Source organism: Thamnophis sirtalis, unplaced genomic scaffold, assembly GCF_051295495.1.
Source record: "Thamnophis sirtalis isolate CommonGarterSnake01/CBP01778 unplaced genomic scaffold, rThaSir2_p1.2 scaffold_7, whole genome shotgun sequence".
NCBI classification, from domain to species: Eukaryota; Metazoa; Chordata; class Lepidosauria; order Squamata; family Natricidae; genus Thamnophis; species Thamnophis sirtalis.
In genome coordinates, this window is record NW_028261387.1 from 53229510 (window position 1) to 53254128 (window position 24619).

Sequence of the window (24619 nt, forward strand, 5' to 3'; positions counted from 1 at the left end):
TAATCTAGAAGGGTGAGAGACAAAACAGAACTATTCTGGGAAGCAAAGAGGAGAAAACAGTGTACATTTAAACTGTCCTTCACCAGCCATCCAAAACATCTGCAGAGTCTCCACTTATTTCAAATGCTAAGATTTGAACTCACCTGGTTATGTGCTAAAGCTGGAAGCCAACAGGCCAAGAAGTTCAAGTATGCTGGTTTCATATCCCTTCCCTCTGAAAGACAAAGCTTTTTCAGCAGAGTAAGCTTGAACCGGCATTGGGAGTGCACCAGAGAGAGGTGGGGCCAAGATCCACCCCTTTGCTGTCATAGCCTATTGGTTTGGGAGCCCTCCCTGCTGCTTTTTACCTTTCCCTTTTTCCCTCTCCCCTCCCAAGTATTTGCACTACAAAACTATTGTATATTTTACAGTGAGTTAAGAGTTCCAGTTACAATGCACAACCTGCTCTTTTGTCTGGGGGAAAGAGGAAAAAAAGAACACAAAGCAGCAAATATGCAATCCTTTATTGAAAAGGCAAGAGAACTCAGGTTCTCAATTTCTAGGATGACCTGACTGTTGCATTGTTATCAATAGGATGACTGTTACACTCCCATTTCTGCCTTTTGCAGAAAGTAGCACTTCTGCTCTAAGACATCATGTTGGTAATGGAAATCCTTAAAAAATACAAAAGCAGAAGGGAGGGGGGAGAGAGAAGAGATGGTTGGGAACAGCTGGGAACCCTGCCCTAAAACCATTCTCAAAAGTGATTATGCAGCTGAATAGTGTTGCCTCCACAACAGGAGAGTCTGTACTTTACTGGGCCTCTTGGAAGGGATGCAGTAGCGTCCACAGAAAGTTGGCATGGAATAAAAGCTATTGTTGGAAGGGAACTCTATTTTCTTTGCAAGTTGCTCTTCAAAACTATGTCACTCTACAATGCTCACCAACTGGAAGCTGCACATTCCCTATGACAAGTAGAAAGCTGTCAACTTGTATTTCCTACCATTTCCCATTTATTAGGCAATCCAGTTGCTACATTTGACTTGTGATCTGAATCCATTAAAGACAACAGTAGAAATGAAGAATCATCTAAGGAAAAATTCAGGTTATAAAGAGCAAAAACAACTAATTGTCCTGGGTGCATCTCCTGTTATTGCAGCTTCAATCAATCTGGGCATTAGATAGAAATAATAAAGGGAGCACCAAATGTCTTTCATAAAATAGTGGCAAAAGTTAGGAAAACACCAAATGCCATTCTTGATCTAATAAATGAATTGTGTGATAATGTAGCCTTCAAATTTTTATTGTTTGTGATGTAGAAATACAAAGGTAATCAGCAAATATGGGACATAGCTTGTTTTTTTTTAATAAGGATCCTCTAGTATACTAGCAGTTTAAAAGGCAAAACTTCTTTGCAGTATAGTTTGTATTTCTAATTAAAATTTGAAAGCTGCACGTCATGCATGAAGATTTTTATTTCATAATCAGCATACTAACCGAACCTAAAAAGCCACAGCCTACAACTTGAAGGTAATTATGCATAGGGTTGGGAACATGCTGATCCCAATCAATAGGACACTGCACTAAGTATTGTGCTCTTCAATGGATTCACACGTAAGCACACATACACAAACACTCAAACACCCACACTTCAAAATTTATTCCTGAATCACTGAATGTCATTTTGTATTTAGCTATCTCTATTTAGATACTATAGAGAGAGCTTTTGTTCTAGTCAGATGTATGGAGTGTACATTGTTTATGTCTCAGTCATCTGGAGGAAATGTGGATCAAGTGGAAAGAAGAGGGGGAAGTTATCACTCATAATTCAATAGCTTACACTTTTGCAGGTGCCTGTTTGGCTACTAATAACAGTCTCAGCAGAGAGCAGGCAGGCATTATAAACCACTAATCTCTCCCACAACACACTTGCCAAGAGACTAGATCTGCCAGGTATATACATCCAAATTAGATGCTACAGCGGAAGTGTCCAGGACAGATAACTGCAGTTGTAGCCCACCATAGGCTGAAAATAAAACTGTGGTCATGATGAGAGTCTAACAGAACTGCTTTATTATACCTTGACATTCCAGATGCCAGTATCCATATCTTACTAAAATTAAAATAATTTGGCTATTTCGGCTATGAAGAGTATTTTAGGTCTGTTTTTATTTTATTCAAAAGAAGTTAAAATAGAAAAACTCCAAAATATTTTTTAAAGAAACAAAGAAAAATCCCACAAACCAAGCAAAATGCTAACCTAACACATATATACATACTATCCCTTCCCCCAGCTAAATACTGATTAATATATTACAACAATATTAGTTTTCCCCCTGCAAAATAGTCCCCACCCCCCCCACCCCCGCAAATTTCAAACTGCTACCGGTAATTCTATTTGCAAGTTATTAATCTGTCATCTATATATTTACATGAATGACAAAATAGATAACAGGAAGTACAATGGTAATAAAAAAGACAAGATTAAGGTTTCAAAACCCTGTGTCAACAAGCTGTTATAATCAACACGTAGAAAATTTACCAAGGCTTCTTATCTATCCCAAATCATTCTAAGAGTTAGCACTGATTTGTCCTTGAACAAATATCCACGCCTGTTTCTTAATACTATCTCTTATCAATTGTTGTCTAGTTAAATATACTAAGACTGATTTCCAAAGTAGGTCTATCTTCCCAAAAATGTCCAGAGGAAATTGTTTGCCAGGTATGTGTAATAAATCCATTCCCCAATCTCCTTCTAACCTCTTAAGGAAACCAATTTATCACTTACCCACTCAGTCAGTTTTCTGCTGCTGTAAAAGAATGCAGGCTTGAACTTCAAGGAGGCATATGCAGTTGACTTAGTTCTAAGTCTGTAAAGTGTGTATTTCTTTCCAGCAAATCTGCTACTTTCAGATCACATACCTTTTGTGAATCTAATATATCTACAGTTGCATCTGAATATTTTTTGGTGCCATTACCATTTCACCAAACTTTTTAAAAAAGCTTTCAACTAGGGACTCTATGTTACCAAATGGTCTTTTTAGGTTGCCAGCTACATTTCCTTGTCTGTAATCTGATACATTGTTGCTTTGTGTAACCTAACAATGGTAGATAAGAGAATTTTTCAAAGACACAAAACAAGAAGTAATAACCCTCACAAAACAGAAGCAGGGAAGATATTTTGATCCAAAGATTAAAAAAATAAACTCCAAATTTTTGCAAATTAATAAAATACAAAATCCTTGTAGTGAATATCCAACAAAAATGTAAATCAAGTAAAAGTACTTTCACTATCCACAAATATGCCATTATTTCCTTACAGAAAAATGAAAGTTATTCCAAACAAGAAAACCGATCAAAGGAGAGAGGGGGAAAAATCAGATGGAGTCCAGCAGATGATTATAATAAATCAGTATTCAACCAGCTGGTCAACTTTTAAAGATAAGAAGCAAAGAAAAACAGAAGCTTTAAAAAATGAAGTTGAAACCCAGGCATTCTTAAGAAAATGAACTGTAGAGAAGAAAAATGGATGATTTTCTGACCGCTCCCACAGGCAACTGTAATCTGCAAGATTCCTCTTCAACGTGGGGAGAAGATCCATGGACAACAAAAGCTAACTTGGGGCATTTCTACATTCTTCCATTCAAATTTAGGAAGCAGCACTGCCAAAGAATCAGCTTTGGCAGCAAAATCAGCAGGAGGAAGAAAAGTTCCTACTGTTCAGCAGCCATCTTGGAAGAGAAGTAATGAACAGTATTAGAAACACTAAAACTTGAACGTTATGCACAGTATATGGCTGTATAAAGTGTCTGAAAACCAGCAAAAAAAAGATATAGTCCTATATATTAAGGAGCATTATTTGTTATTACACTGCAGTAATAAGCAGACCAATAATACAAGACAGCTTTGAACTTCCATGCATTTTATGTACTTCACGCAAGTGTCCCTTATATAATGTAGCATTAGGCCAAGTATAGGCAGAACTTCATCTGATATCTGTATTTGGTCTAAACATTTGGGAAAGCAAGGTGGTAACATTTTCCTCCCTCTTGGCCAGACCACACTGCTTATGAAGTCATCACCAATTCTTTTTCAATTATTCAAAGCATTTAAGGAACTCACACATCATGAATGCGCGTGTACACTTGTGCCTGCATGTATGGAGAGGAGAATAGTGTCAGTTCTTATCTACCTACCCAAATTACATGCATTCACTTGACTGGCCTATAACCTCTTCAAATCCAAACTTGCATAGTCGCTTTGTGTGTGTAGTGTCCTACCACATGTTTAGGTTTTATTATTACTATTTAAGCTGCATATTCTGGTTTTTCACACAATTGGATTCAACTAGATAAGGTAATGTGTAGTAGGAGCAACCACAGATTCAACAAATAGATGCATAGAGTTTATATGCGCATAAGGACAGTGTGGTTTAATGTATATACAAATCTTTTGGGCATAGATTTTGTCACTATCTTATCCACAGCTTTTAACACAGTATATATTAACTAAACAAATGCTAATGCTATCAATGCTAGCCTCAATACTCCAGTTCTCTGATAGGTCAAGTGTTAATGGATATATTTTGTAAATGAATCACTTTTATCATTGTTCTGATTTGTCATTTAAAAGAAACTAAGATTTCAGTTCAAAATACTAGATGTTATCTTTCCAATTCTAATACATGCTCTCCCCTCAACCTACGGATTATGAGTCTCCTGCAAATCTGCTTTTGAACCTTAAGATTCACATTTCAGCAAAAAAAATTAAGCATCTGGCTACTCTGAATGAAATGCAATCAATAGAGTCTAAACTGATCTGGCACAGGATCAATTCAGGCTTTGCTTTATTCTTCCCCTGGGAGTCAGTCTGAAAAAAAATTTAAACACATTATAAGCCCTACCTGATGAACAGAGAACAACATTTGTCCAAGAAACCAGGAAACAAAACTCCTTTACCTGAAAACCAGGTAGGCAAGCCAGGCCTCAGCATGATTTAAAGGGAAAAAAGTCAGACAAAGGGAAGGTAAATTTAAAGCACAACTTAGAAGGATGGCAACTGTTACAACATATATTTAACATTCCTGCAGTTTCTGCCCAAATATTTTCCAAGGGACATAAAACCTTGAGAACTGTATCAAAGTGTAACAGTAACTCAACAAATCACACCAATCTGATTTGTTTAAAAAAATGTATAAACATGTTTTTAAAAATTATGTATGAATGACTGCTGAGCAAAAATAAAATCAATAAAAATTAGAAAATCTTTTGGAAGAAATTATTTAGCACCAATGTATAATATTAATAAATTATACTACCTGTAGTATTCAACAATACAGAATCATATGATACACATTATTATTATCTTTCATCACACAGTCAGATGTTCAGACTGCTTTTGGCACTTTTATCCACCTACTATCTGATAACCCGGCACTGCCCAGGTATTTATTTATCCTAATCCATACATTTGTTCTCAAAAATAATCCCGGACCAAAAATAATTTCTAATGTTGGATTTTCCCCCTTACCAGAGGGAGCCCCCTTGCGGAGCACCGTGGAGCCGTTACCATGGCAACTCCACAGCACTGTACAGTAGAAGCCATTTTACGGCAGTATGATAGAAGCCATTTTAAGGCACGACAGGCTGTATCTTAAGGAGGGGTGTTAGGGGTTTCTTACCTCCACAGTATTTGTTTCCAAAGAGTAAGTCATCTATGTACCAAGTTTACTTGAAATTGATTGAGACATTCCAGTTATATGCTGGAATATACACATACACTCATACACACACACACACAAACACAGAGAGAGAGAGAGAGGGAGGCAGGTAGGCTTGGGTTTAAATTTATTTTACTACCTGTTCACTTGTGCGCATGCGTGTGCAAGTGGGCGGAGCCTCCCACCACTGCCACTATTGGTTCACCTGATCTGGGCAAAATCGGCAGAAACTAATCTCTGAATTGAGTCCTTCCAAAGGTCCCCGGGTATTCTTATATTTTATCCTGCCCGGATGAAGTAAAATGGCGAACATTCCTAATCCTCTTGCCTCCTCTTTTTGCCACAGCAATTGTGTGGGGTCAGTTGAGCTGAGAGAGAAGGCTTTCATACTTAAGAGAATTCACAGTAATGAGAAAGAGCATGCTTAATTACACAGTATTGCTTTTCCACGTTTAAAATATTTAAAATCACTTTTAGAAGCAATACTGTAGGGCAAAGTGGCAAAATTTATTACCCTCCCTCTAGATGCAAATATAAAGTTTTTAAGTTACCAGACTAGCATCCACACAAGAGATGTACGAGGTGAATGGTCATGCCCAAGGTTCTCAGAAATACAAAGTTGTTTTAGAAGACACTAGAAATGGGTACCCACAAACAAGGTGGAATTCATATCTTAGTCACTGGGAGCTGACTCTTTGGGGGTCATTTGAAAAATTGAATGCACAGATTGTATTGAAGGAAAATATGCTTCACAGTACAATTATTGTATAACCAAAGTCTCTTGAAAAGGAAATTTGATTGCTTTAATGAAGCTTAGACTCAGTTAGGGAAATGTAGAAATATAACATAGAATAGGAAAGAGGAACATTTCTCACCTCACTTTCAAACCTCACTTGATGATATCATTGTGTCTAGTCTTGTTGTCTACCTTAAGGAATACGCAGACCTAGAAAGTAAACACTTAGCAGAGGGGTACTGGGAGTTGCTTATTAATAATTTCAAAATATATTTTAAAAAAGTTAACATACTGTATGCATTTATCCTCTGAGAAAAAGACTCAGAGACTTGGCCTTCCAACAAGAAAAAAAGAAAAACAGGGAAGCTGCCCTCCAAACTGAATGAAAGGGGAACAGCACAGTTATAAAGTTCCTGTCTGATCTGGAAAATTCCCTTGCCCTTCTCTGACCCATCCCCCTCTCTCAGTTCTTAAATAGAGTATGTGCTCAGAGTAAAAAAGATAGAAGCACAGTTGTAATTTATTTAATTTCAGCTCCTTGAATTTGTTCCCGGTTTGGTAAACTGAGGCCTCTGTTATCTTACTGGCTCTTCATCAGAGCAAAGCTAATAATATGTTGCAAAAACCCTTTTTATCCAAGGAATGCACAAATATTGCCTTGATCTAACAGCTTCTATAAGTGCAAAAGAAAACTTGCAATGAAGGAAGTTCCCTGTTTCTTTAAAATTCATGAACTGGCATTTAATTGCTGATTTCAGTTCATTGAAATTTTAAATAAGGCTACAATCACACACTCATTTACTAGAATGTTCTACTGAATAAAGGTGGTTACTTCTCAGTAAGTGTTCAGAGGATTGTTACATAAATCTATTGTCTGTCAGTCATTGTTAACAAAACATTCCAGCTGTTTTGTCCTTACAATAAAAAGTAATAAATTTCTAACTATACAATTGTGTTTCAGTTTTGTTCCCCAACAACCTACATTAACCAGGAAAAAAATGAGTTGGCAAATACCAGTAAAGTTATTTGGGATGGAAATTATTTATTTCAAAACAAGACCTTTAAATAAAATTAGGAGTAGGGTGGATTAAAATTGATTATATATATATTTATATATAAAATAAAAAATGACTTTTTATTTAAATCAGATTTTTTTATTTCAATTGGATTTTTATTTTTATCAAATTTATTTTAATAAAATGCTTTTGGAGTAAAAATCTATCTAAAGATAGTTTTCTATTTAAGATACATTCCTAATTTAGTTTATTCAGCATGAAATGGAGCCTAGTTATGTAGCATGAAGGTGTATATTATGCAATATTGAGACTGTCGATGAGTGGGTCAAGAGGAGGAGCCACTGCAGGTCAGAGATGACAGTTGCTCTTTAAAAATTATGACTTCAATTGAGTTGATTTAAATCAAATCCACCCTGATTAGAGAAGGAAAAATCAAATATTCTCTCATCGGTTTGAACACTTAGGAAGGGGGAGTAGAGAAGTGCATCCTTATATCAACAGAACTGCCAGATCTGGGCTGCAAATTCTGGGCACCCATTAGGTGGCAGCAAATGGACAAAGAACTCTCTTTGTTGTCAACTAGTGGTCATTATTTTTTCCAGTCCAACTTTGGCAGCCCTACTAACATCAATCTAAGGCCCACATATATGTTGTACTACAATTTGCATACTTTCTAACTAGATACTGGATCATGCCTGCTTTAATCCCCCTACTAGACCATCCAATGACTAAATAAAAATTATGGGAATTGCAGTTCAACATAAGCCTGCTAATAACTTTGGTGTAGTGACTCTCGGCCCTAGGAAGAAGCCAGTGACAAACTACTGTTCTTCCAAAAATGCTGTCAAGAAGGCTGCATGGAGTTCTCCATGCAGCAGCCAGAAGTCAAGATTGACTTGGAGACACGCATCTCCCCACAAGAATATTCAATGCTGCTTTTTGGAAAGCTATTTTATCACCCTAAGGCTTTCATTTACGTTTTATTTAGGTTTCTCATGTACTACTTCTTTCTGTGCACCATCAAAGACAGCTGTTGCAATTTAACAGCAGAATCAATTTGCCTAGCATAAAAAGGAGTGTGAATAAGAAAAGGAGAGGCAGATGTTTCAGAATGGCTTGCACATTAGGCCACCATGTCTACAAATCCATTTCACATCTGTTCTAGCTACACTACAAAGCAGAACCATGCCAGAACATCCACGGACTGCATGTATATGACACTGAAATAAAGATTTCAGATATCATTCAGTAATCATTCCAAAACTAGTACCCTCCTGATATGTTGGACTAAAGTTCCCAGAAATCTCAACCAGCATGTTGAAGGCTGGAGGACACCAAGTTGGTAATTGCTATATGACTGCAAAATTCACCTGATGACAATGAGCAAGTCTTCATCTCAAGCTTTACCAGAGGGGATTCAAGACATCTTCACATAAGCAGCTAAACTTTTAAGTAATTTCTGTGCAGTTGTTGAATTGCAAGAATAAATTGTTCTCACACTTCCTTCTGTTCTGTTTCCCAGCTTCCAAGCAAAGCAACACAGAAGTCCTTAGGTTATGAATGAGATCTGTTTCTAGATGTTCTTTGAATTGAATGTGTAGGTAAACCAGAAGTTATTTAGTGTTAGTCAAATGCTTGTCTTAATATATAGTACAGGTAATCTTAATATATAATACAGGTAGTCCTCAATTTACCACTGGTTGTTTAATGAGTTTGAAATTACGATGGCCTCAGAAAGGGTGCTTCACAGCATGTAAAGCACTTCCAGCCATTGTAGACATCATGCTTTCCCACAGTCACGGGGTGACTGGGTGCTTGGTGTTGAATGTTTGGATGGAAAGACGAGGCGTGAGGTGGCTGAGGTGAGCAAACAGCTATTTTATTGAAAAACCAAGAGGCAACTATGTACAGATAGGATTCAGCACCTCACCCTGCTTGACAGCTATTTATACGGAGCTGTCAAGCAGGGCGACCAATGGGAGCGCCTCTGGCAGCCCGCGCTCAGCCAGCCGCATCTTAGCCAATCAGGCACAGCTAGGCTCTTGCCGGCTGCCAGTCGTAAGTCGAGGACTTGCGGCCGGTCATAAGTTGAGGACTTTAGGACCAGTTGCAAGTTGAGGACTATGCACTCCTTCCTCCTAAGCACTCCTAAGCATATGCGAAAAGGTGGCGTAATCGCTTAAGTAGGCAGGCTGGCGTCGGACCCACCCAGAACTCCTCAGTTGCAGCGGCGGCGTCAATGGGGTAAGAGGTCCCTGTAGTAGCTCCTCCCTGAAGGGAGTGTAGCTCCAGGCGACATCATGCGGGCCTACCCTCGAGGGCGGATCCAGCGGCAAAGGTAGGACGGGGCGAGGGGGCGCATCCGACGGAGGCGGACTAGATTGTGGCTACCGATAGGCGGTGGCTAGATAGGCAAGGCCTGATTGGGTGAAAGCCTCATGTTGGAGAAACCCAGGAAGAGCATTGACGGATGGAGCTGGAAGTTTGTACAGCTGCTGGAAGGCGGTAGCTGGGTAGGGGAGGCCTGACTTGGTGAAGGCCTCAAACGGAGCCGCATTCGGTGGAAGAATTGCAGGCTGCGGCAGTATTGGGGCCGGCTGCTGGGCAACAGCGGTCGGGCTCAACGGGCTGGATTGAGTGCAGGCCTCAGGTGGAACGCAGTGTCTCAATTGATCCACATGGTGCCTCTACTCAGTGCCATCTGTGAGGGCGACCCTGTAAGAGCAGGGACCGGTTACTGCAGTGATGGTGGCAGGCCCCCACTTTGAATCCCCTGTATAATTCCTAGCCCAGACAAGGTCCCCATCCCCAAAACATGGGGAGGAGCCCCCAGTTGCCAGGCTGTTCCCCGGAGTAGAGTGGATGCAGTCTATCTAGGGTAGTTCGTAGGTGCAGGCTGGCTGTAGAACTGCGGTTGGGTGTCCGGTTGTGGGGGAAGTGGCAACATAGCACGGCAGACCTGAGCTAGATGCCCCTTCTTGTTGCATCTACGGCAGATGGCTGCCTTCAAGGGGCATGCGGAGCAAGCGTGGTTGCCCCTACAACCCAAACAGGTGGTCATGGCGGGGTGGCTAGCCTGCTGTGATGGTAAGCGTCTGGGCACCGCTCTCAAGTGGTCCACCTGGTCCTCTTCGAGCTCATCGAGGGGTACGAGCTCATCGATGAGGCAGGTTCTGTGGGGTGGTGGAGGCGGCAGCTGGATGCGATGCATCTCGGCCGTGGACTGTTCTGAAAGTTCATCGGCTCTGGCTTCCTCCACCGCCCCACAGAGCAACGTTATTTCTGCCCTAGCCAATAGTCTTCATTTTAAACGTCCCAAACCCCGCAGACAAATTGCTCCACGAGAGAGTCGTCAAGGTCGATGAACTTGGACTGGATTACCACCATCCGTAGAGACTGTAAGAACTGACTCACAGTCTCGGATTCTTTTTGGACGCACTGATGGAATGCGTAGCGGCAGGCCATCCTTGATGGTGTTGGAGCATAATGGTTATTACGCTTCAAAATTAAGGTGTCCCAGGTGAGCTCATATACGGCCAGAGGCGAAGCAAGAGCCCTGGCCATATTGAACATTTCAGGACTGCACAAGCTCAAAATGAAGCTGCACTTGCGGTCCGAAGGCAGGTTGTTGTTGGCGATCAAAAAACATTCAAAACGCTCCAGGAATCCAGCCCAAGACTCGCCGGCGGTTCTGAATGGAGCAAATGGCGGAAGCGAAGCCATGGCTGAGCGGCGTGAGACAAATTGTCGATCCCTTCAAGATGGGGAAAAAAATTCACTTCCTTTTTATTTTGTAGTGCTGTTCAGGCGAGCACCGTCAGAATCTCATCCTTGTCACCAGTGTTGAATGTTCGGATGGAAAGATGAGGCGTGAGGCGGCTGAGGTGAGCGAACAGCTATTTTATTGAAAAACCAACAGGCAACTATGCACAGATAGGATTCAGTACCTCGTCCTGCTTGACAGCTATTTATACAGAGCTGTCAAGCAGGGTGACCAATGAGAGCGCCTCTGGCAGCCCGCGCTCAGCCAGCCGCATCTTAGCCAATCATGCGCAGCTAGGCTGCCAGTCGTAAGTTGAGGACTTGCGGCCGGTCGTAAGTTGATGAGTTTAGGACCGATCGCAAGTCGAAGACTTAGCACTTGGCAAACTGTTCTGATGGCTTCTCCAGAAAGTCAAAGGGGAAGCGGGCAGGGAAGGTTGCAAGCTGCTGCTGGCTGCCAAGAAAACTCCCTGTCATCATTGGGGGCTGACTGAAGAGCTGCACACTGAGGCAATCTCAGTTTCATGTGGAACTGAGATTTCTCCCATCCCAGAGCTGAGATTTCCACTACCACCACCCCCGACAAAGCATTTTCCTTTCCCTCTGTCTACTGAGGGGGCAAATCCTTCTAAAAAGTGAAGAGTTAACTCTATTCCTGCAGCCCAACAAATCCCCCTCCCCTCGCCATGTATAGTTCTTACACTTAGTCCTACAAATCCATGCTCCACGGTCAATATATACAACATAGCAGTGCCAGCTGAAACTTCTACTGTAAGTGAAGACTCTACAGCATTAGTAGTTTATGGCTTGGAAGATCTTAATTCAAGTCACTAATCAGACATATTAAATCCTGACTGTCAATATCCTCACTGAGGAAGAGAAAGCTTCCTTTTAGAAATAAAGATGGGACCTCCCTCAGCTGTTTGTTTTCAAATGGGACGGGATTAAGAATTGCCCCTCTGCCAGTCAGCCTCCTCCTCCGATTTAATACAGAAGAATAAAAATGGAAATCAAACCAAGTGAGAAAAACCAAAAGCCATCCCAAAGGTTCCCCCCTCCCTTTAACCTTTTGGCCATGGTAGTAGGCAAGGATTAAACCCTGATCACATGACCCAGCCAATTGCATTTGTATGTCGGGATGTAAAACCCGCCCTGCTGAGCAGCTTTTCTCTCCCTGAGGCAGGGAAAGCGGGATGGGGGTGGGGGCTTCTGCTGAATGTCTCACCCAACAGACACACAAAGGGGATTAGCCAAGAGCCTCTCAGCCCTGTAGAGTAATCCATCAAATTATCCCCTTGTTGGTGCTGCCGTCCTCTTGGGGAGGGAGCAAGGCTCTAAAGGCTTTTGAAGATGCTGAAATTACCCTTGAGCCTGAAACAGTCCCCCCTCCCGTCCCCCCAGCTACTTCTAGCCGAGCCCTACAATGGGAGAGTTGTAAACAGAAGACAACAATTTGGAAGGGAAAAGAGAGGGAACTCTACGCGGAAAAAGAGGAGAGGCAGCCAGTGTTAAAAAGGGCAGCGGCCTCTCCCATGTGTCAAAACCCAACAGGTGGCCTAGCCAGCTCTCCGGTAACAGAAACAACAGCAGTCAGGAGAAATATCCAACAATAAACGCCAAGCTCCTCCCAGCCCACCCCCTTCTCCATTTAGGGAAGGAGTCCTCATTTCTAAGCGTTTTAAGTTTGGCATAGTGTAGCAGTGCCCCAGGCATTTCCCTTTCTTCCAAGCCATTTGAGGGCTTTGGGTTTTTAGCGCTGCTTTTCCTTCTTAATACAATGGAAGAGATCCAGATTTCAGCTAGGCTTCTCCTTGTGCTTTGCTGCCTGCATTCTTGAAGAATGTGACGTGAGTAGTGGGCCTGATCCAGAAATGCCATTTCTGAAGATACCGTTTCACAAGTACCTCATTCAAACAGGGCCCAGAAGGTTAGTGGAGGATAAATGGCATAAGGAAAACGAGCTTTGATTTTTATTAAATAATTATAAAATATATTTGTAACTTCCACGTGGCATTAATATCCCCATTCTCAAAATAAGGATCAAGAATGCAAAACTGCTGTAAGGCCATGCATGGTCTGTTCCCTGGCTTTGGCTGGTTGTTTCCTCAGCAGAGGCCTTCATCCTTATTCATTATCCACTGTCAAATAATCACTTTGAGGTCAAGATATTTTGAACTCACTTTAAAATCTGGATGCAGTTTCAAGTTTAAAGCACTTAACTTTGTTTTACGATGCTCTTCCAATAAGCATCAAGGAAATGCTCATATCCTTTCATCCAACTTTCTGGCAAAGGAAAAAGGCAGTTACACATCATATCCAAAGTCACACACACGAGATCTGCACCACACTGGGATGAAATTGCAAAGAGTTTAAGGTTTTTTGCGATTTTTATCCAGAAGGGGCCCCCTTTTCATGCAACTCTGCCTTCAAACTCCAATAGAGTATAACTTGTATGTGCATCTGAAAACTTCTATTCCTCACAGCTATCCTATGAAGTAGGATATAATATTTCAAGCCATTTAGTCAGAACCGCATGATCAATTCACACAAGGTGCTACTTCCTGTTTCCATGTAATTATAGGCAAAATATTATTTTCCTTTCTTTGCTATCCATCTTATCCCCACCTCCATTTCATAAGATACCACTTTTTTGAAATGGCTGATTTTTTTTTTGAGAGAATGGCAATACAGAAGTGTAGGAGTAGTGCAGAGGTGGTATTCACTTACTTTCCCTACCCGTTTGCAAATATGAGCACACCCATCACAAAGTGCATGCGCCCATCCACGCATACACTTGGCCTTCCACGCATGCACTTTGGCTCAAAAAGGTGCCTAAATAGGACAACATAGAGCTGGGGGGGAAGGCCCACCCACAATTTCCACTACCGGTTCTGATGAACCGGTCAAAAACAGCTGAATACCACCTCTGGTAACACAGCATTGTGTTACAGAGTTAACAACTACCAGTATCAATCTTTTGACCTAATTACTACCTATGTGTAAACATACCTTATTATTACCTCTTGGCATTACAATTATTTTCGCTGTCTCACAAGGAGTTTATTGCTAGAATAAATCATGCCCTATTTCCCATTTCTGAATAGCTGTTAAGGGTAATAATGATCTCTTCTCAATACCCTCAAACTGATTTCATATGACAGAAACTGCAATTCATGCATCTACCTACAAGGAAAATAGCTCTATAGAAGATTTACATCTATATTTATATCTTATAGCTCTATAGGACCTATCCTTTACCATTCTGAAAGCAATGCAGATTTCTTTTTTTAAAAATTTCCAAATTATATTGCTTTTAGCACTCATTTTTAATATATCTCTTACACACTCTGGCACCTTTTGTCTCTTGAATCCAGCATACTGAATGTAAGTTTTTTTTAAAATCTCCTTTCTTCAGAGTTCCTCCAAAGTTACATTTGCTGCAAAGTTGTAGAATACAATTCAAAGCCACCAAAGTCATGAATTTAGGGGTGGAGAGATCATCTGGATTGCTAGACTTCAAATTTAGAAATTAAAAGGCAGATGATTTGAAAAAAATTTCATTCTCCACCCCCCTACACCTACACACACACACACACACACACACACACTTCACAGCTTAGTCCTGAACAGAAACAAATACTTTGCCAGTTTAACATCACTCCATGACATCAAGAATCCCAAAAATGCAAAGGTCAGGCTGAAAACAGCAGCAGCTAACTTTGCTCCTGCTTTTTGTGACAGTTCCTGGTCATGCTGTCAAAGACAATTATTTACATTTTCCATTTTGCCTTTTTTTCTTCCAGCCAGCATGATATAAGGACTTTTGGGAAGGATGTAGAGGGAGAACTACCAGCTGATACAGGACACATTGCAGACTGAATCCTGAGGTCTCCAATTGGAAGGGAAGTTAATGAACCTAAAGAAGGATCCTATGAAACCTTTATATGTAAATATCACTAACATACCATGAAACAAAATGGTGAATTTAAAACAAATCACACATAGAATCCAACACATTATATTGGATTCAGATCCAAGATAATAAGCTAAAATCAAGCAAAGCACCTTATCAACTCGTAAAATGTGTGAAACCCAAATAATTTTTTTCAGGCAAAAATACCAGTATAAGCAATCCACTGGCTAATCCAGTATAAAAAAACTAGTTAAAATTTTTGAATGGGAAGCTAATTTGTTGCCAATAGAGAGGCTTTATTTGGTATAGAACAGTACTGTAGTGATAGAAGAAAATCACATTACTCCAAGTCTCAGCCACAAGAAGCTTTGAAGAAATTATGATAGCAAATTCTTAAGCTTTATTACATTTTTTCTGACTAGAGTTGAAAAACATGACCTTGTGCTCTTCTGTGAAGGATAGGTTTTGAGTTCCAGACATACTAATGGTCCCTTTTGTAATCACATGGTAAGTAATGCATTTTTGCAGTTTTGTGGCCTGTCATTCCAGCTATTTATAATCATGCCAGCTATGTAATGTCATCATTGTGATTTTTGACCACTACAAAGAAGGAACCTGCTGATAATCTCCAAAGCAGAGGGGCATGACGTGGAAACCAAGAACCCTTATAAAAGAAAAAAGACAAGTACAAAATATGGACTAATTTCAGTTACAGCATTCTTTTTAAAACAAGTAAGACAGGAGTGGATGTACTGGGAAGAGGCAATTCTTGTGTAATTCTTTCAACTGGGTTGAAAATGCCAGATTTTGAAAGAGTTACCCCACTTTTCTCTCATGAGTGATCCAAGTGTCATTTTCCCACATAAATCCCATTCTTCTCAGTGATTTCTGCAAATCACATCAGCCCAATTATCTCTTTAAGAAGAAAGGCATTTCCCTAGCGAATCAACATTTCTTTTGAGAGCATGAAATTTAAGCTGTTGGCAACTATAACTATTATACCATCAATTTCTAAAGTAGGACTGTAGAAGCCTATGGCTCTCATGGTATTGCTTAACCATAGTTCCAACTAATTTCATTAGGGGAAGTGGGAATTATGGTTGAGACACAAGTTCCTCAGTGGTCTACTAAAATGATTGAGACCACTCTTAGAAAACTGCTACTGCTTCTATTTCAGTTTTTCCAAAGACTCACCATTTACTAAGACTGGTTAAGATAGGTCTTTCTTTCATCATATTCTGCAGTATATCACATGGCCAGGATTTATGACAAATCACTTGATTGTTCAGATTTTAATAATTCTTTTCAAATAAAGCACCAGCTAAATCTCTTGTACAACTGGGATAATTACTTGAATGCTTTCCACATAATCAGATCCTGTTATCCTGTTAGTTTCTCAACAGGAAAAGAAGGAAAGTGGGTTTTGGCAATAGAAGATTGGTTAAGTTTGCACTCTGAGTTGAATTTGGCTGCTGCAAATTTTAAGACGTAGTACACACAGCATGGTTGAGAAGAACAAGGCTAACTATAAACATGAACTCTCACTTACTGGCATTCTATACAGACAGGGTGGGGAAATCTTCCTGGCAGTTTCTGAAAATTACAGGCATATTCTTTTCCTGTTAGTCCTTTATGTTTCATTTCTTCAGAAACCTCAATTTTCCAGATCAAAGATCATGGTGAATATACATGGAGTAGAAAATTTCCTCCCTCTCATACACCTTTATGGTGCCTTCAAATTATGCTTTCTATAAATAATACTCTGATTTCCAAAAAGTAGTTACTGTGCATTGTAGATAGTGAATATACAATAAAAGAATCAAGTCAATACCAAAGAACAAGTAGAGAGGAAAGGATAGAGTAAGGATAGTCATAACTGCTGTGAAAGCCTGAGTTTGTTTTCCTGGAGCCATTCATATTTTCATATTGCCCACAAGTAAAAATGGGGATACCCATAAAAACATAGAATTTGGACAGATTGAAAAAAATATCTAGGAAGAAAGCAATGGCAAACCATTTCCGTACAAGAAAACTATAAAAGTGCACTCAGGTAGTCACCAAGAATTTCAGGTAATAAGTAATGCTAGGATTCTTCTCCTATCCCAAATTCAGTCCAAGATGTAGTTACATAAAATGCAAATAATAAGCAAAAATGATCTTACATTTATCACCTGGGAAATGCAGTATCCAGGGGTGGCTTGCACCAGTCTCAGTGTAACTCTCACAAAGCTTTGTGTAAGTCACTGTGAACTTTGGAGTTAATATAGACAGGATGGAATGTTTAATCACCCTGCTCATTGGCAGGTCCAATATGCAAAGGTGATGAAATTCATAACTCTGCCCAATGGAACTAAGCCACTTCTTTTCCTATTGATCCATCTTACTGCAGCAAAGGAGCGGCACGATACTAAGACTCTCCCTTCCTCCACCCACCCACACACTCATCAAACCTACTTTTATCTGGGACAAGCTGCCATTTGGCTACTCTACTCTTCCCAAAATAATCTACAGCAGTGAACATTACACCTGGACATTTTGCAACTTAGTTGTGTAACATTTATGAAAGAGTGATAGTTTATTTGCTTATCTTCCTCCTTTTGGAATCCCTGTCTTTTCTTCTTCCATTAATCGCTTAGATTTTTTGTTTATTTTACTTCTTTTTCAGAAATTTGGCAAGGAAGGCACAAGTAAAAATAAACAAACACCTCTACCAAAGAAAGCATGCATATTCAACTTCTTTCTCTCATTTGATGAAATAGTAATTACAGTCAGCAAAACAGAGTTAACCAGAGCTAACCGAAAATAAATATGAATATTATAATGCCACCTATGGATTTGATTCCGTTTGAGAAATATAACTGAAGAATAAGATTCAGAAAACTCTATGGGCCTCTCAATATCACACACAAAAAAAAAACTTTTAGTAAAGCCAGTTTGCAAACTAAGCCCTATTCAACATTTATATCTGGAGATAATTCATGATTAATTCCCATTTTGCAAAATGCAACAAAACAGTATAGAGAATAGATGATAGATTAGATAGATGACAGACAGACAGACAGATGGAGCAAGCTGTTTTGGATTGAAGCCTGTCCCTTTGAGTGACAAATCTGTCAATAGATGATAATAAGGAATAGTTTTCAAATACAAGAAACAAAGGGATTATTCTCAGAAATCAAAAAGAAATGAAAAAAGCATTGCTTGTTTTTTGTTCCTGAGACAGTGAAGTCCACATGCTGTTGTATTTAACTTTTCTTGCCTTTCCTGTAATACATTAGGCTGCACTTAAGTAACTTTCAAAATGTGAAGCTGGGTTTTTATTTGTCTGCACTTATACCTGTCTGCAGTGTCTTGCACATGAATATGGACTTTAACCACAGGGATTAGAAATTGTTTTTCTGAACACCCAGCTAACAACAATAGGAGTGTTAGGTAACTTTAGGTTCAGGAATTAATGGCAACTATCCTCTAAAGAAAAAAGCTACATTGCTTGTTTTTTTCCTGCCTAACTGAACATAAGGTAAACCTGACCCACAGTCTCTAGGGGTCCTATTTCTCATATACAGAAACGCCTGGTTGAAAAGGACCCTGAAACTCTCTTGGCAAGTAGCAATACAGAATAACAATCCCTGTATGGCAGTAGATAGGACAGAAATCAGAATTGGCTGCTATTAAGAAGAGATTGAAGTTGCAATTCGGAATACTACACTACTGTATTTGGGAAGTGAATTTTGGTGCTTGCCAAACCTCAGAAAGGCTGAGCAGCAAAGAATTGAGGCCTTTGAACTATGGTGCTGGAGAAGACTCCTGCAAGTCCCTTGGACTGCAAGGCGATCAAATGGGTCAGTCCTAGGGGAAATCAACCCTGACTGCTCTTTAAAAGGCCATATCCTGAAGATGAAATGCAAATACTTTGGCCACCTAATGAGAAGGAAGGACTCGCTGGAGAAGAGCCTAATGCTGGGAAAGATTGAGGGCAAAAGAAGAAGGGGACAACAGAGGTGGCTGGATGGAGTCTCTGAAGCAGTAGGCGTGAGCTTAAATGGACTCCAGAGCATGGTAGAGAACAGGAAGGCCTGGAGGAATGTTGTCCATGGGGTTGCGATGGGTCGGACATGACTTTGCAACTAACAACAACAACAACAAAGCTCAGTAGCTAGATAATTGACCAGCAAAGCAAAATTGTTAGCCAAAGAAATCAGCTGCAAATATAAAAACTTTGGGATTAGTTGTGAGCCCAAAAGTTCTGTACTACCTATATAAGAATACCTATATTACTTTTTAAAGGCATTGCAAAGGTAGAATTAGGAGGCAATAATTTGGTGATCAGTGACTATTTTTCAGTTTACCAAATACAAAGACATAAATGAAGATAATTTTCAAGGTGAGATAAACGATATTCTAGCCATGACAGTTCCTACTGATCTAAAACCAGTTTTGCATTTAAATGTCAATGTTTTACTTTAAATTTCCATTTTTGAGATAGTACACAAATTAAACTAAGACTAGATGAATTCTATGGAAAGAAAGCTGGGTTTGCTATACCACTGTGTAGACTGATAAACCACTATCTTACTAGCAAATACAGGAACTAAACACTTTAGAAACAGTTCAGGCCAGTCTTTCCCAACCCTGTGTCCTCTCCACGTGCAATTGTGCAAAGAATGGGAAGACTATAAACATTGTAATTCTCTGCCACAATAACTGATGCAGCCTTGGAATTATGTGAGTTGTGGTTCAACGTATCTGTAGTCAGCATAGTTAGGAGGGAAACAGCCCCTAAAATAGAAAACATCAGTGAATCATGCCTCAAAAGAAAATATGATATGCCAGTGTATAGCATAACAGTGTTGTATGTGAAAAAGCTATGTTCAAAGTATTCAGTGATGTTTTGTGCATGCAGTCAATTATTATGCTTATTTAATATTTAGTCTGCCTTCCAGGACTACTTTATCCCCTTATGCCTGATTGAATAAAGATCATTTGCATACCCATTGGCCTAAAAAAAAATTCACAAAACTGATGCTACTATTTTGATCCTTCTACTTATATAATATGCAAGAGTGTAACACAAAATCATCTCAGAATTGTTAGAAGATATGTCATAATTTCATATAAATCTGTTATACTACTTTAGACTTTGCTCTACAGAAAAAGGATTAAAGTGCTTGTCATAAAATTGGTCACTAGGAAACAAAACAAAGACTTAGAGCAGAGTAAAATAAGCCACATAAACTAGCAATCCTGTGTATATGACAGGGGGAATGGTCCAATTCAACTAGAACAGCTATAGCTAAGACTCATGTAAGCGTCCTTCTGATTTAGGAGAAACCCATCTTTGAATATACCCAATGTATTCACGTGGTTCAATGTTGCCTATTTTCATCAATTTTTGGATAGAATAATTTTGAAATATATCTAAAATTAACAGAAAATGAGGATTTAGAAAAGATGTGTGCAACTTTTTGGCTTGGCTGGGCTTCACTGAGTGAAGAGGAATGTCTTGGGCTACATATAAAATAAATAATATAGTTAATGTCTATAAATAACAAACTTCATTTATTTTCTTATACTTTATTACCATCTTGTGGGGATGCATTGTGTAGTCTGTATGATTGTATGTACATACAAAGTGCATTTGCCACTTGTGTTTAGACATACACACATTTATGCATACTAAAATAATGTCATGTCAGATCTAAAATTGCTTACTGGCAAGGAAAAACTAACTCATTCCCTCTTTTAGTAATCATTTTTTCTCTATAGTGCCAATAGTACAGTACTGATGGGCCATTATAGGCTGTTAAGAGAAATGTTATCTCCATATAGCAAAACACATAGCAGCCATGATAAACTTTATCCTCCAAAATAATTTTGTGATTCTTAGAAATCCTCCTGAGGAAGAAGTTTATGAAGAACCACAAAGAATTTAGGTGACCCTAAATCACTCTATCAGCTCACTAGCTCTGAGCTGAACCTATCTGAAAATAACTAAACCTACTCATCACTCAAATATTTGCAATTTCCATTATTGCTGCCGCAAATTATAGGTATATGCTTGTTTTAGAAGGTGCCCAATACTTCAGATAATCCCAAGTAAAACACTAGGGTTATATCCCAATCCGTCATAAAGGCTTAGTACTACTTAAAATACATTATTAGGTTTCCCCAAAGCTAAGATTTTTTTTAAAAAACTAGGCAATAGCTTTTATTGGATTAACTTCTGCTGATGTAGGAGTGTGCAAACTTGATTTTCATAGACCTGTTTCTCAAGCAAAGCTAACAAAGTAATACAAACACTAGTCTGTTTTTGGGTACTACAAGTCAATCTATTTTTTTTTAAAGACACACATAGATTATTACTGATTTACAGTCAACTTATGGCCTGTATCAGAAAGTTGCTTTCCCTTTAGATCAGGAAAGAGTTTAATTAATTATTAGAAAAACATCCTTTCTTAACCACAGGACATACAGACCAATCTACCTCTTACACATTAGTTGTGGCATGGGCATTATGAAATCATTGCTGCACTTTTGTTTTCGTTTGAGTAAGAGACCAAACCCTATGAGTCTATCAGAGTTAATCAAGGACACCAGTTACCGGCCCAGCTGGGAAGCTTCTGCTGGATTCTTTGGTTGGCAGGATCCATGGAAAACTCAATTCTGAGGAAGGGGAAGGAGTTTTTCCTTGTACAATCTGCATTCCTCCCTCATACATCTCATCTTCATAGAATTCTGAAGTGGTCAATAAAACAATTTGGAACATGTAGTGGGAAAAGTGTTACATGAAACAGATCTTACTTCAATTATATATGTTCTGGGCCACAGCTTGAGTTCAGTTCTGAAGTGAAGAGCCAATCATGTAATAATTTTTATTACTATTGTCAAACAGCACTTATCACCATTATCAACAACATCAAACCTAATGCTTCAAACAGTATGAGGTTAGCTGCCATTTTATTTTCATAATGCGGTAGTCCTTGTGACTAAGTTGTCCTGGGTCACAAAAACTAAATGTAACATTTAGTTATTTATGGATGCATAACAGATGTTAGATGCCTTGAAAATAACTAACATATCAGTGCAGTATTAGAACAAAATTATAAACTTTTATCCCCTAATTTAATGTTTAACAACCCATCTCCCCAAACTTTAAATGCCAATTACTAAAAAGCCCTGGTCAGATTTCATCAGCTTATTATATCAACCTAGAATCACCTCCCAGAACTTCTTGACAACATGGTCACGTAGTCTCCACATTTCTGGACGGCAAGAGAGTTTTCTTCATCCAAAGTCACAAGGCTATAATGAGCAACCCAGTTGTCACAACTGAAAATACCTTTGCCTCGAAGTTAGCAGTTTTGCTTTATTCCATAGCATCAATCCATACAGATTTTCTGAGGAAACCTTGCAGTTACCAGCTGACTGTTTTAGATCAGTGTTTCTCAACCTTGGTGACTTGAAGTCCTGTGAACTTCAACTTCCAGAATACCCCAGCCAGCTGTGCTGGCTGGGAGATTCTGGGAGTTGAAGTCCACAGGACTTCAAGTCGCCAAGGTTGAGAAACACTGTTTTAGATAATTTAATGCCACCCCATTTGGAGCTTTAAAACGGAAGCCCTGGAAAGTAGACCTATCCCAGGTAAAGACAATTTTTTAAAACAAAATTTCTGCATTTCTGGAGGTGGATTTTCAGCTTCCAGAAATATTAACACCACAAAATACAGCAGGAAGAAAGCGAAAGAATCTGAATTTTTTTCCTTTGGCTGATGAAAGAGGTTTAAAAACATGTTTGTGAACTTTATAAGATAGAGCAGCAACTGGGCCAACAATTAACAAGCTTTAGAAAACTCAGACTATAAAGCCAGTAGGAGAGAGCAGGAGTTCAGGAAAGAATAATTAAAGGAAAAGAGGAAGAAAGAAGTTCAAGGATGAAGCTAACCCGATGATCATTTTTTCCCAGGGCTTGGAGGAATTCCTTCGTCATCTAATAGACTACCGCTCATTAACTAGCAACAGTAACCTAGGGGCCAGACATTCATTTATCCGCAACATTACTCCCAACGCCACGTATCCAATGAACAGCAGCTCTGAAACCCAACTGCTCCGGGTTGAAAGTAACTACGGACACCGAAGTAGCAAAACGTGGAATCTCCGAGCAGATCGAGCATCAAAGATTTCCGCAGTGAACCCAACCAAAATAAACCCCGCGATTAATATATGACTCATACCTCTTGCAGCCCCACCCCTTTCCGGAGACGAAAGCCTAAGATTTTCCAAAAAGAGCCGAGATTACGATGATCAAGCAAAATAACTTTCTTGGCGGGGCGCTGGTGGTATCTCAAACGGAGCGGACGCTGCCAACAATGTCCTACTCTTAAAATAGTGAGCCGGCTCGTCCCCCGTCCCAACCACCCACGCTCCTCCGCAGCAGTAGCCGCCGCAGGAGGTGGAGGAGGGAGAAGGGGGACGGGGGACGCCGGCCTCCCCAGATCCCCCACGGGGAGCCTTAAAGGACCTTGTCCGAACTGAGAAGAGGCGCCGGCCTCCCAGGGAAAGCCGTCGGAGCGCCGGGGCTTCTTTCACGACTCACTTTCCCAGGCATCCACCGATTGCAAAGCTGGACGGAGTCGGAGAGGCTCTTTCCAGTAAGGGAAAGCGGCTCCGGCTCTTCCTTCAGGATTTTAAGGAGCAAGGGCAAACATGTGAAATGACTTCATAGGAGGCGGCTCGGAAACACGTGTTGCTGAAGTACCTGGAAAAGAGACGCAGCAATTCGTACGCCTTCTTCTCAATGAGAAGCCGCATCTCCGCTTCTAAGCCCCGAGTGGTGAATTACTTGCGGGCTCAATCGCAAACCGGCTCGCGTTCTACCGCCTTTTAAATTGCTAGACCTCAAGGCGCATGCGCCTTGTTGCCTTGGGAGTGACGTTGACTTGCCCAAATCTGGGGCCGAGGGAGCGTTCCTTGTCTGGAGACCGGCCGAAATTACTTTCTCGTCTCTTCCCGCGGGCTGGAGTTCAAGGCTGCGACCCGCGTAAACTCCGGCTTTCGGGAATTACCTGATTACCCTTTTTATTCCAGTGTTGCAAAAAGCACTAACACCCCCCTGCCCCCTCCAAAACTTTGTGACTCTCTAAAATTATGACCAAAGTGTTATTGGCTCCCTCAGACACTTGAATAAAACACCAACAGAGAAATATACATGCTTAAAAAACGCAAATACAAAAAGTAAATGTTAATTTATTATTCCAAGTGTAAGTATACTGTACCTTTCTTAATTTATAAACTTTTGAGGCTACTTAAAAAAATAAGTACAAAATATAATATAAAAACAATATAGTTAGGATCAAATCAGTATCATTAAAATAATTTAACAATGGGGTACTCCAAAACCTGGAAGCCAAACAGAATCCTCATTTTTGTGCCAAATTACCAAACCTGGGTGGCTGAAGCATCTTCCAAATTTTTAAATTTAAAATATTTAATTTTATA

At 39.9% G+C, this 24619-nt stretch overlaps 1 protein-coding gene across 3 annotated transcripts in view; it reads right to left on the bottom strand.

Moving 5' to 3' along the window:
• Positions 1–23992, bottom strand: part of SLC45A3 (solute carrier family 45 member 3) — a 39650-nt gene extending 15658 nt beyond the window's left edge. Inside the window, exon 1 of one of the 3 annotated variants that reach the window (XM_014075080.2) lies at positions 23880–23992. The gene's annotated coding sequence lies outside the window, so the exon portion shown is untranslated. Of the gene's footprint in view, positions 1–17287; positions 17383–23355; positions 23824–23879 lie in introns of those variants that run through there. The other 2 variants (XM_014075153.2, XM_087720069.1) reach the window with 2 other exon arrangements.
• Between the last annotated feature and the right edge of the window lie 627 nt (positions 23993–24619).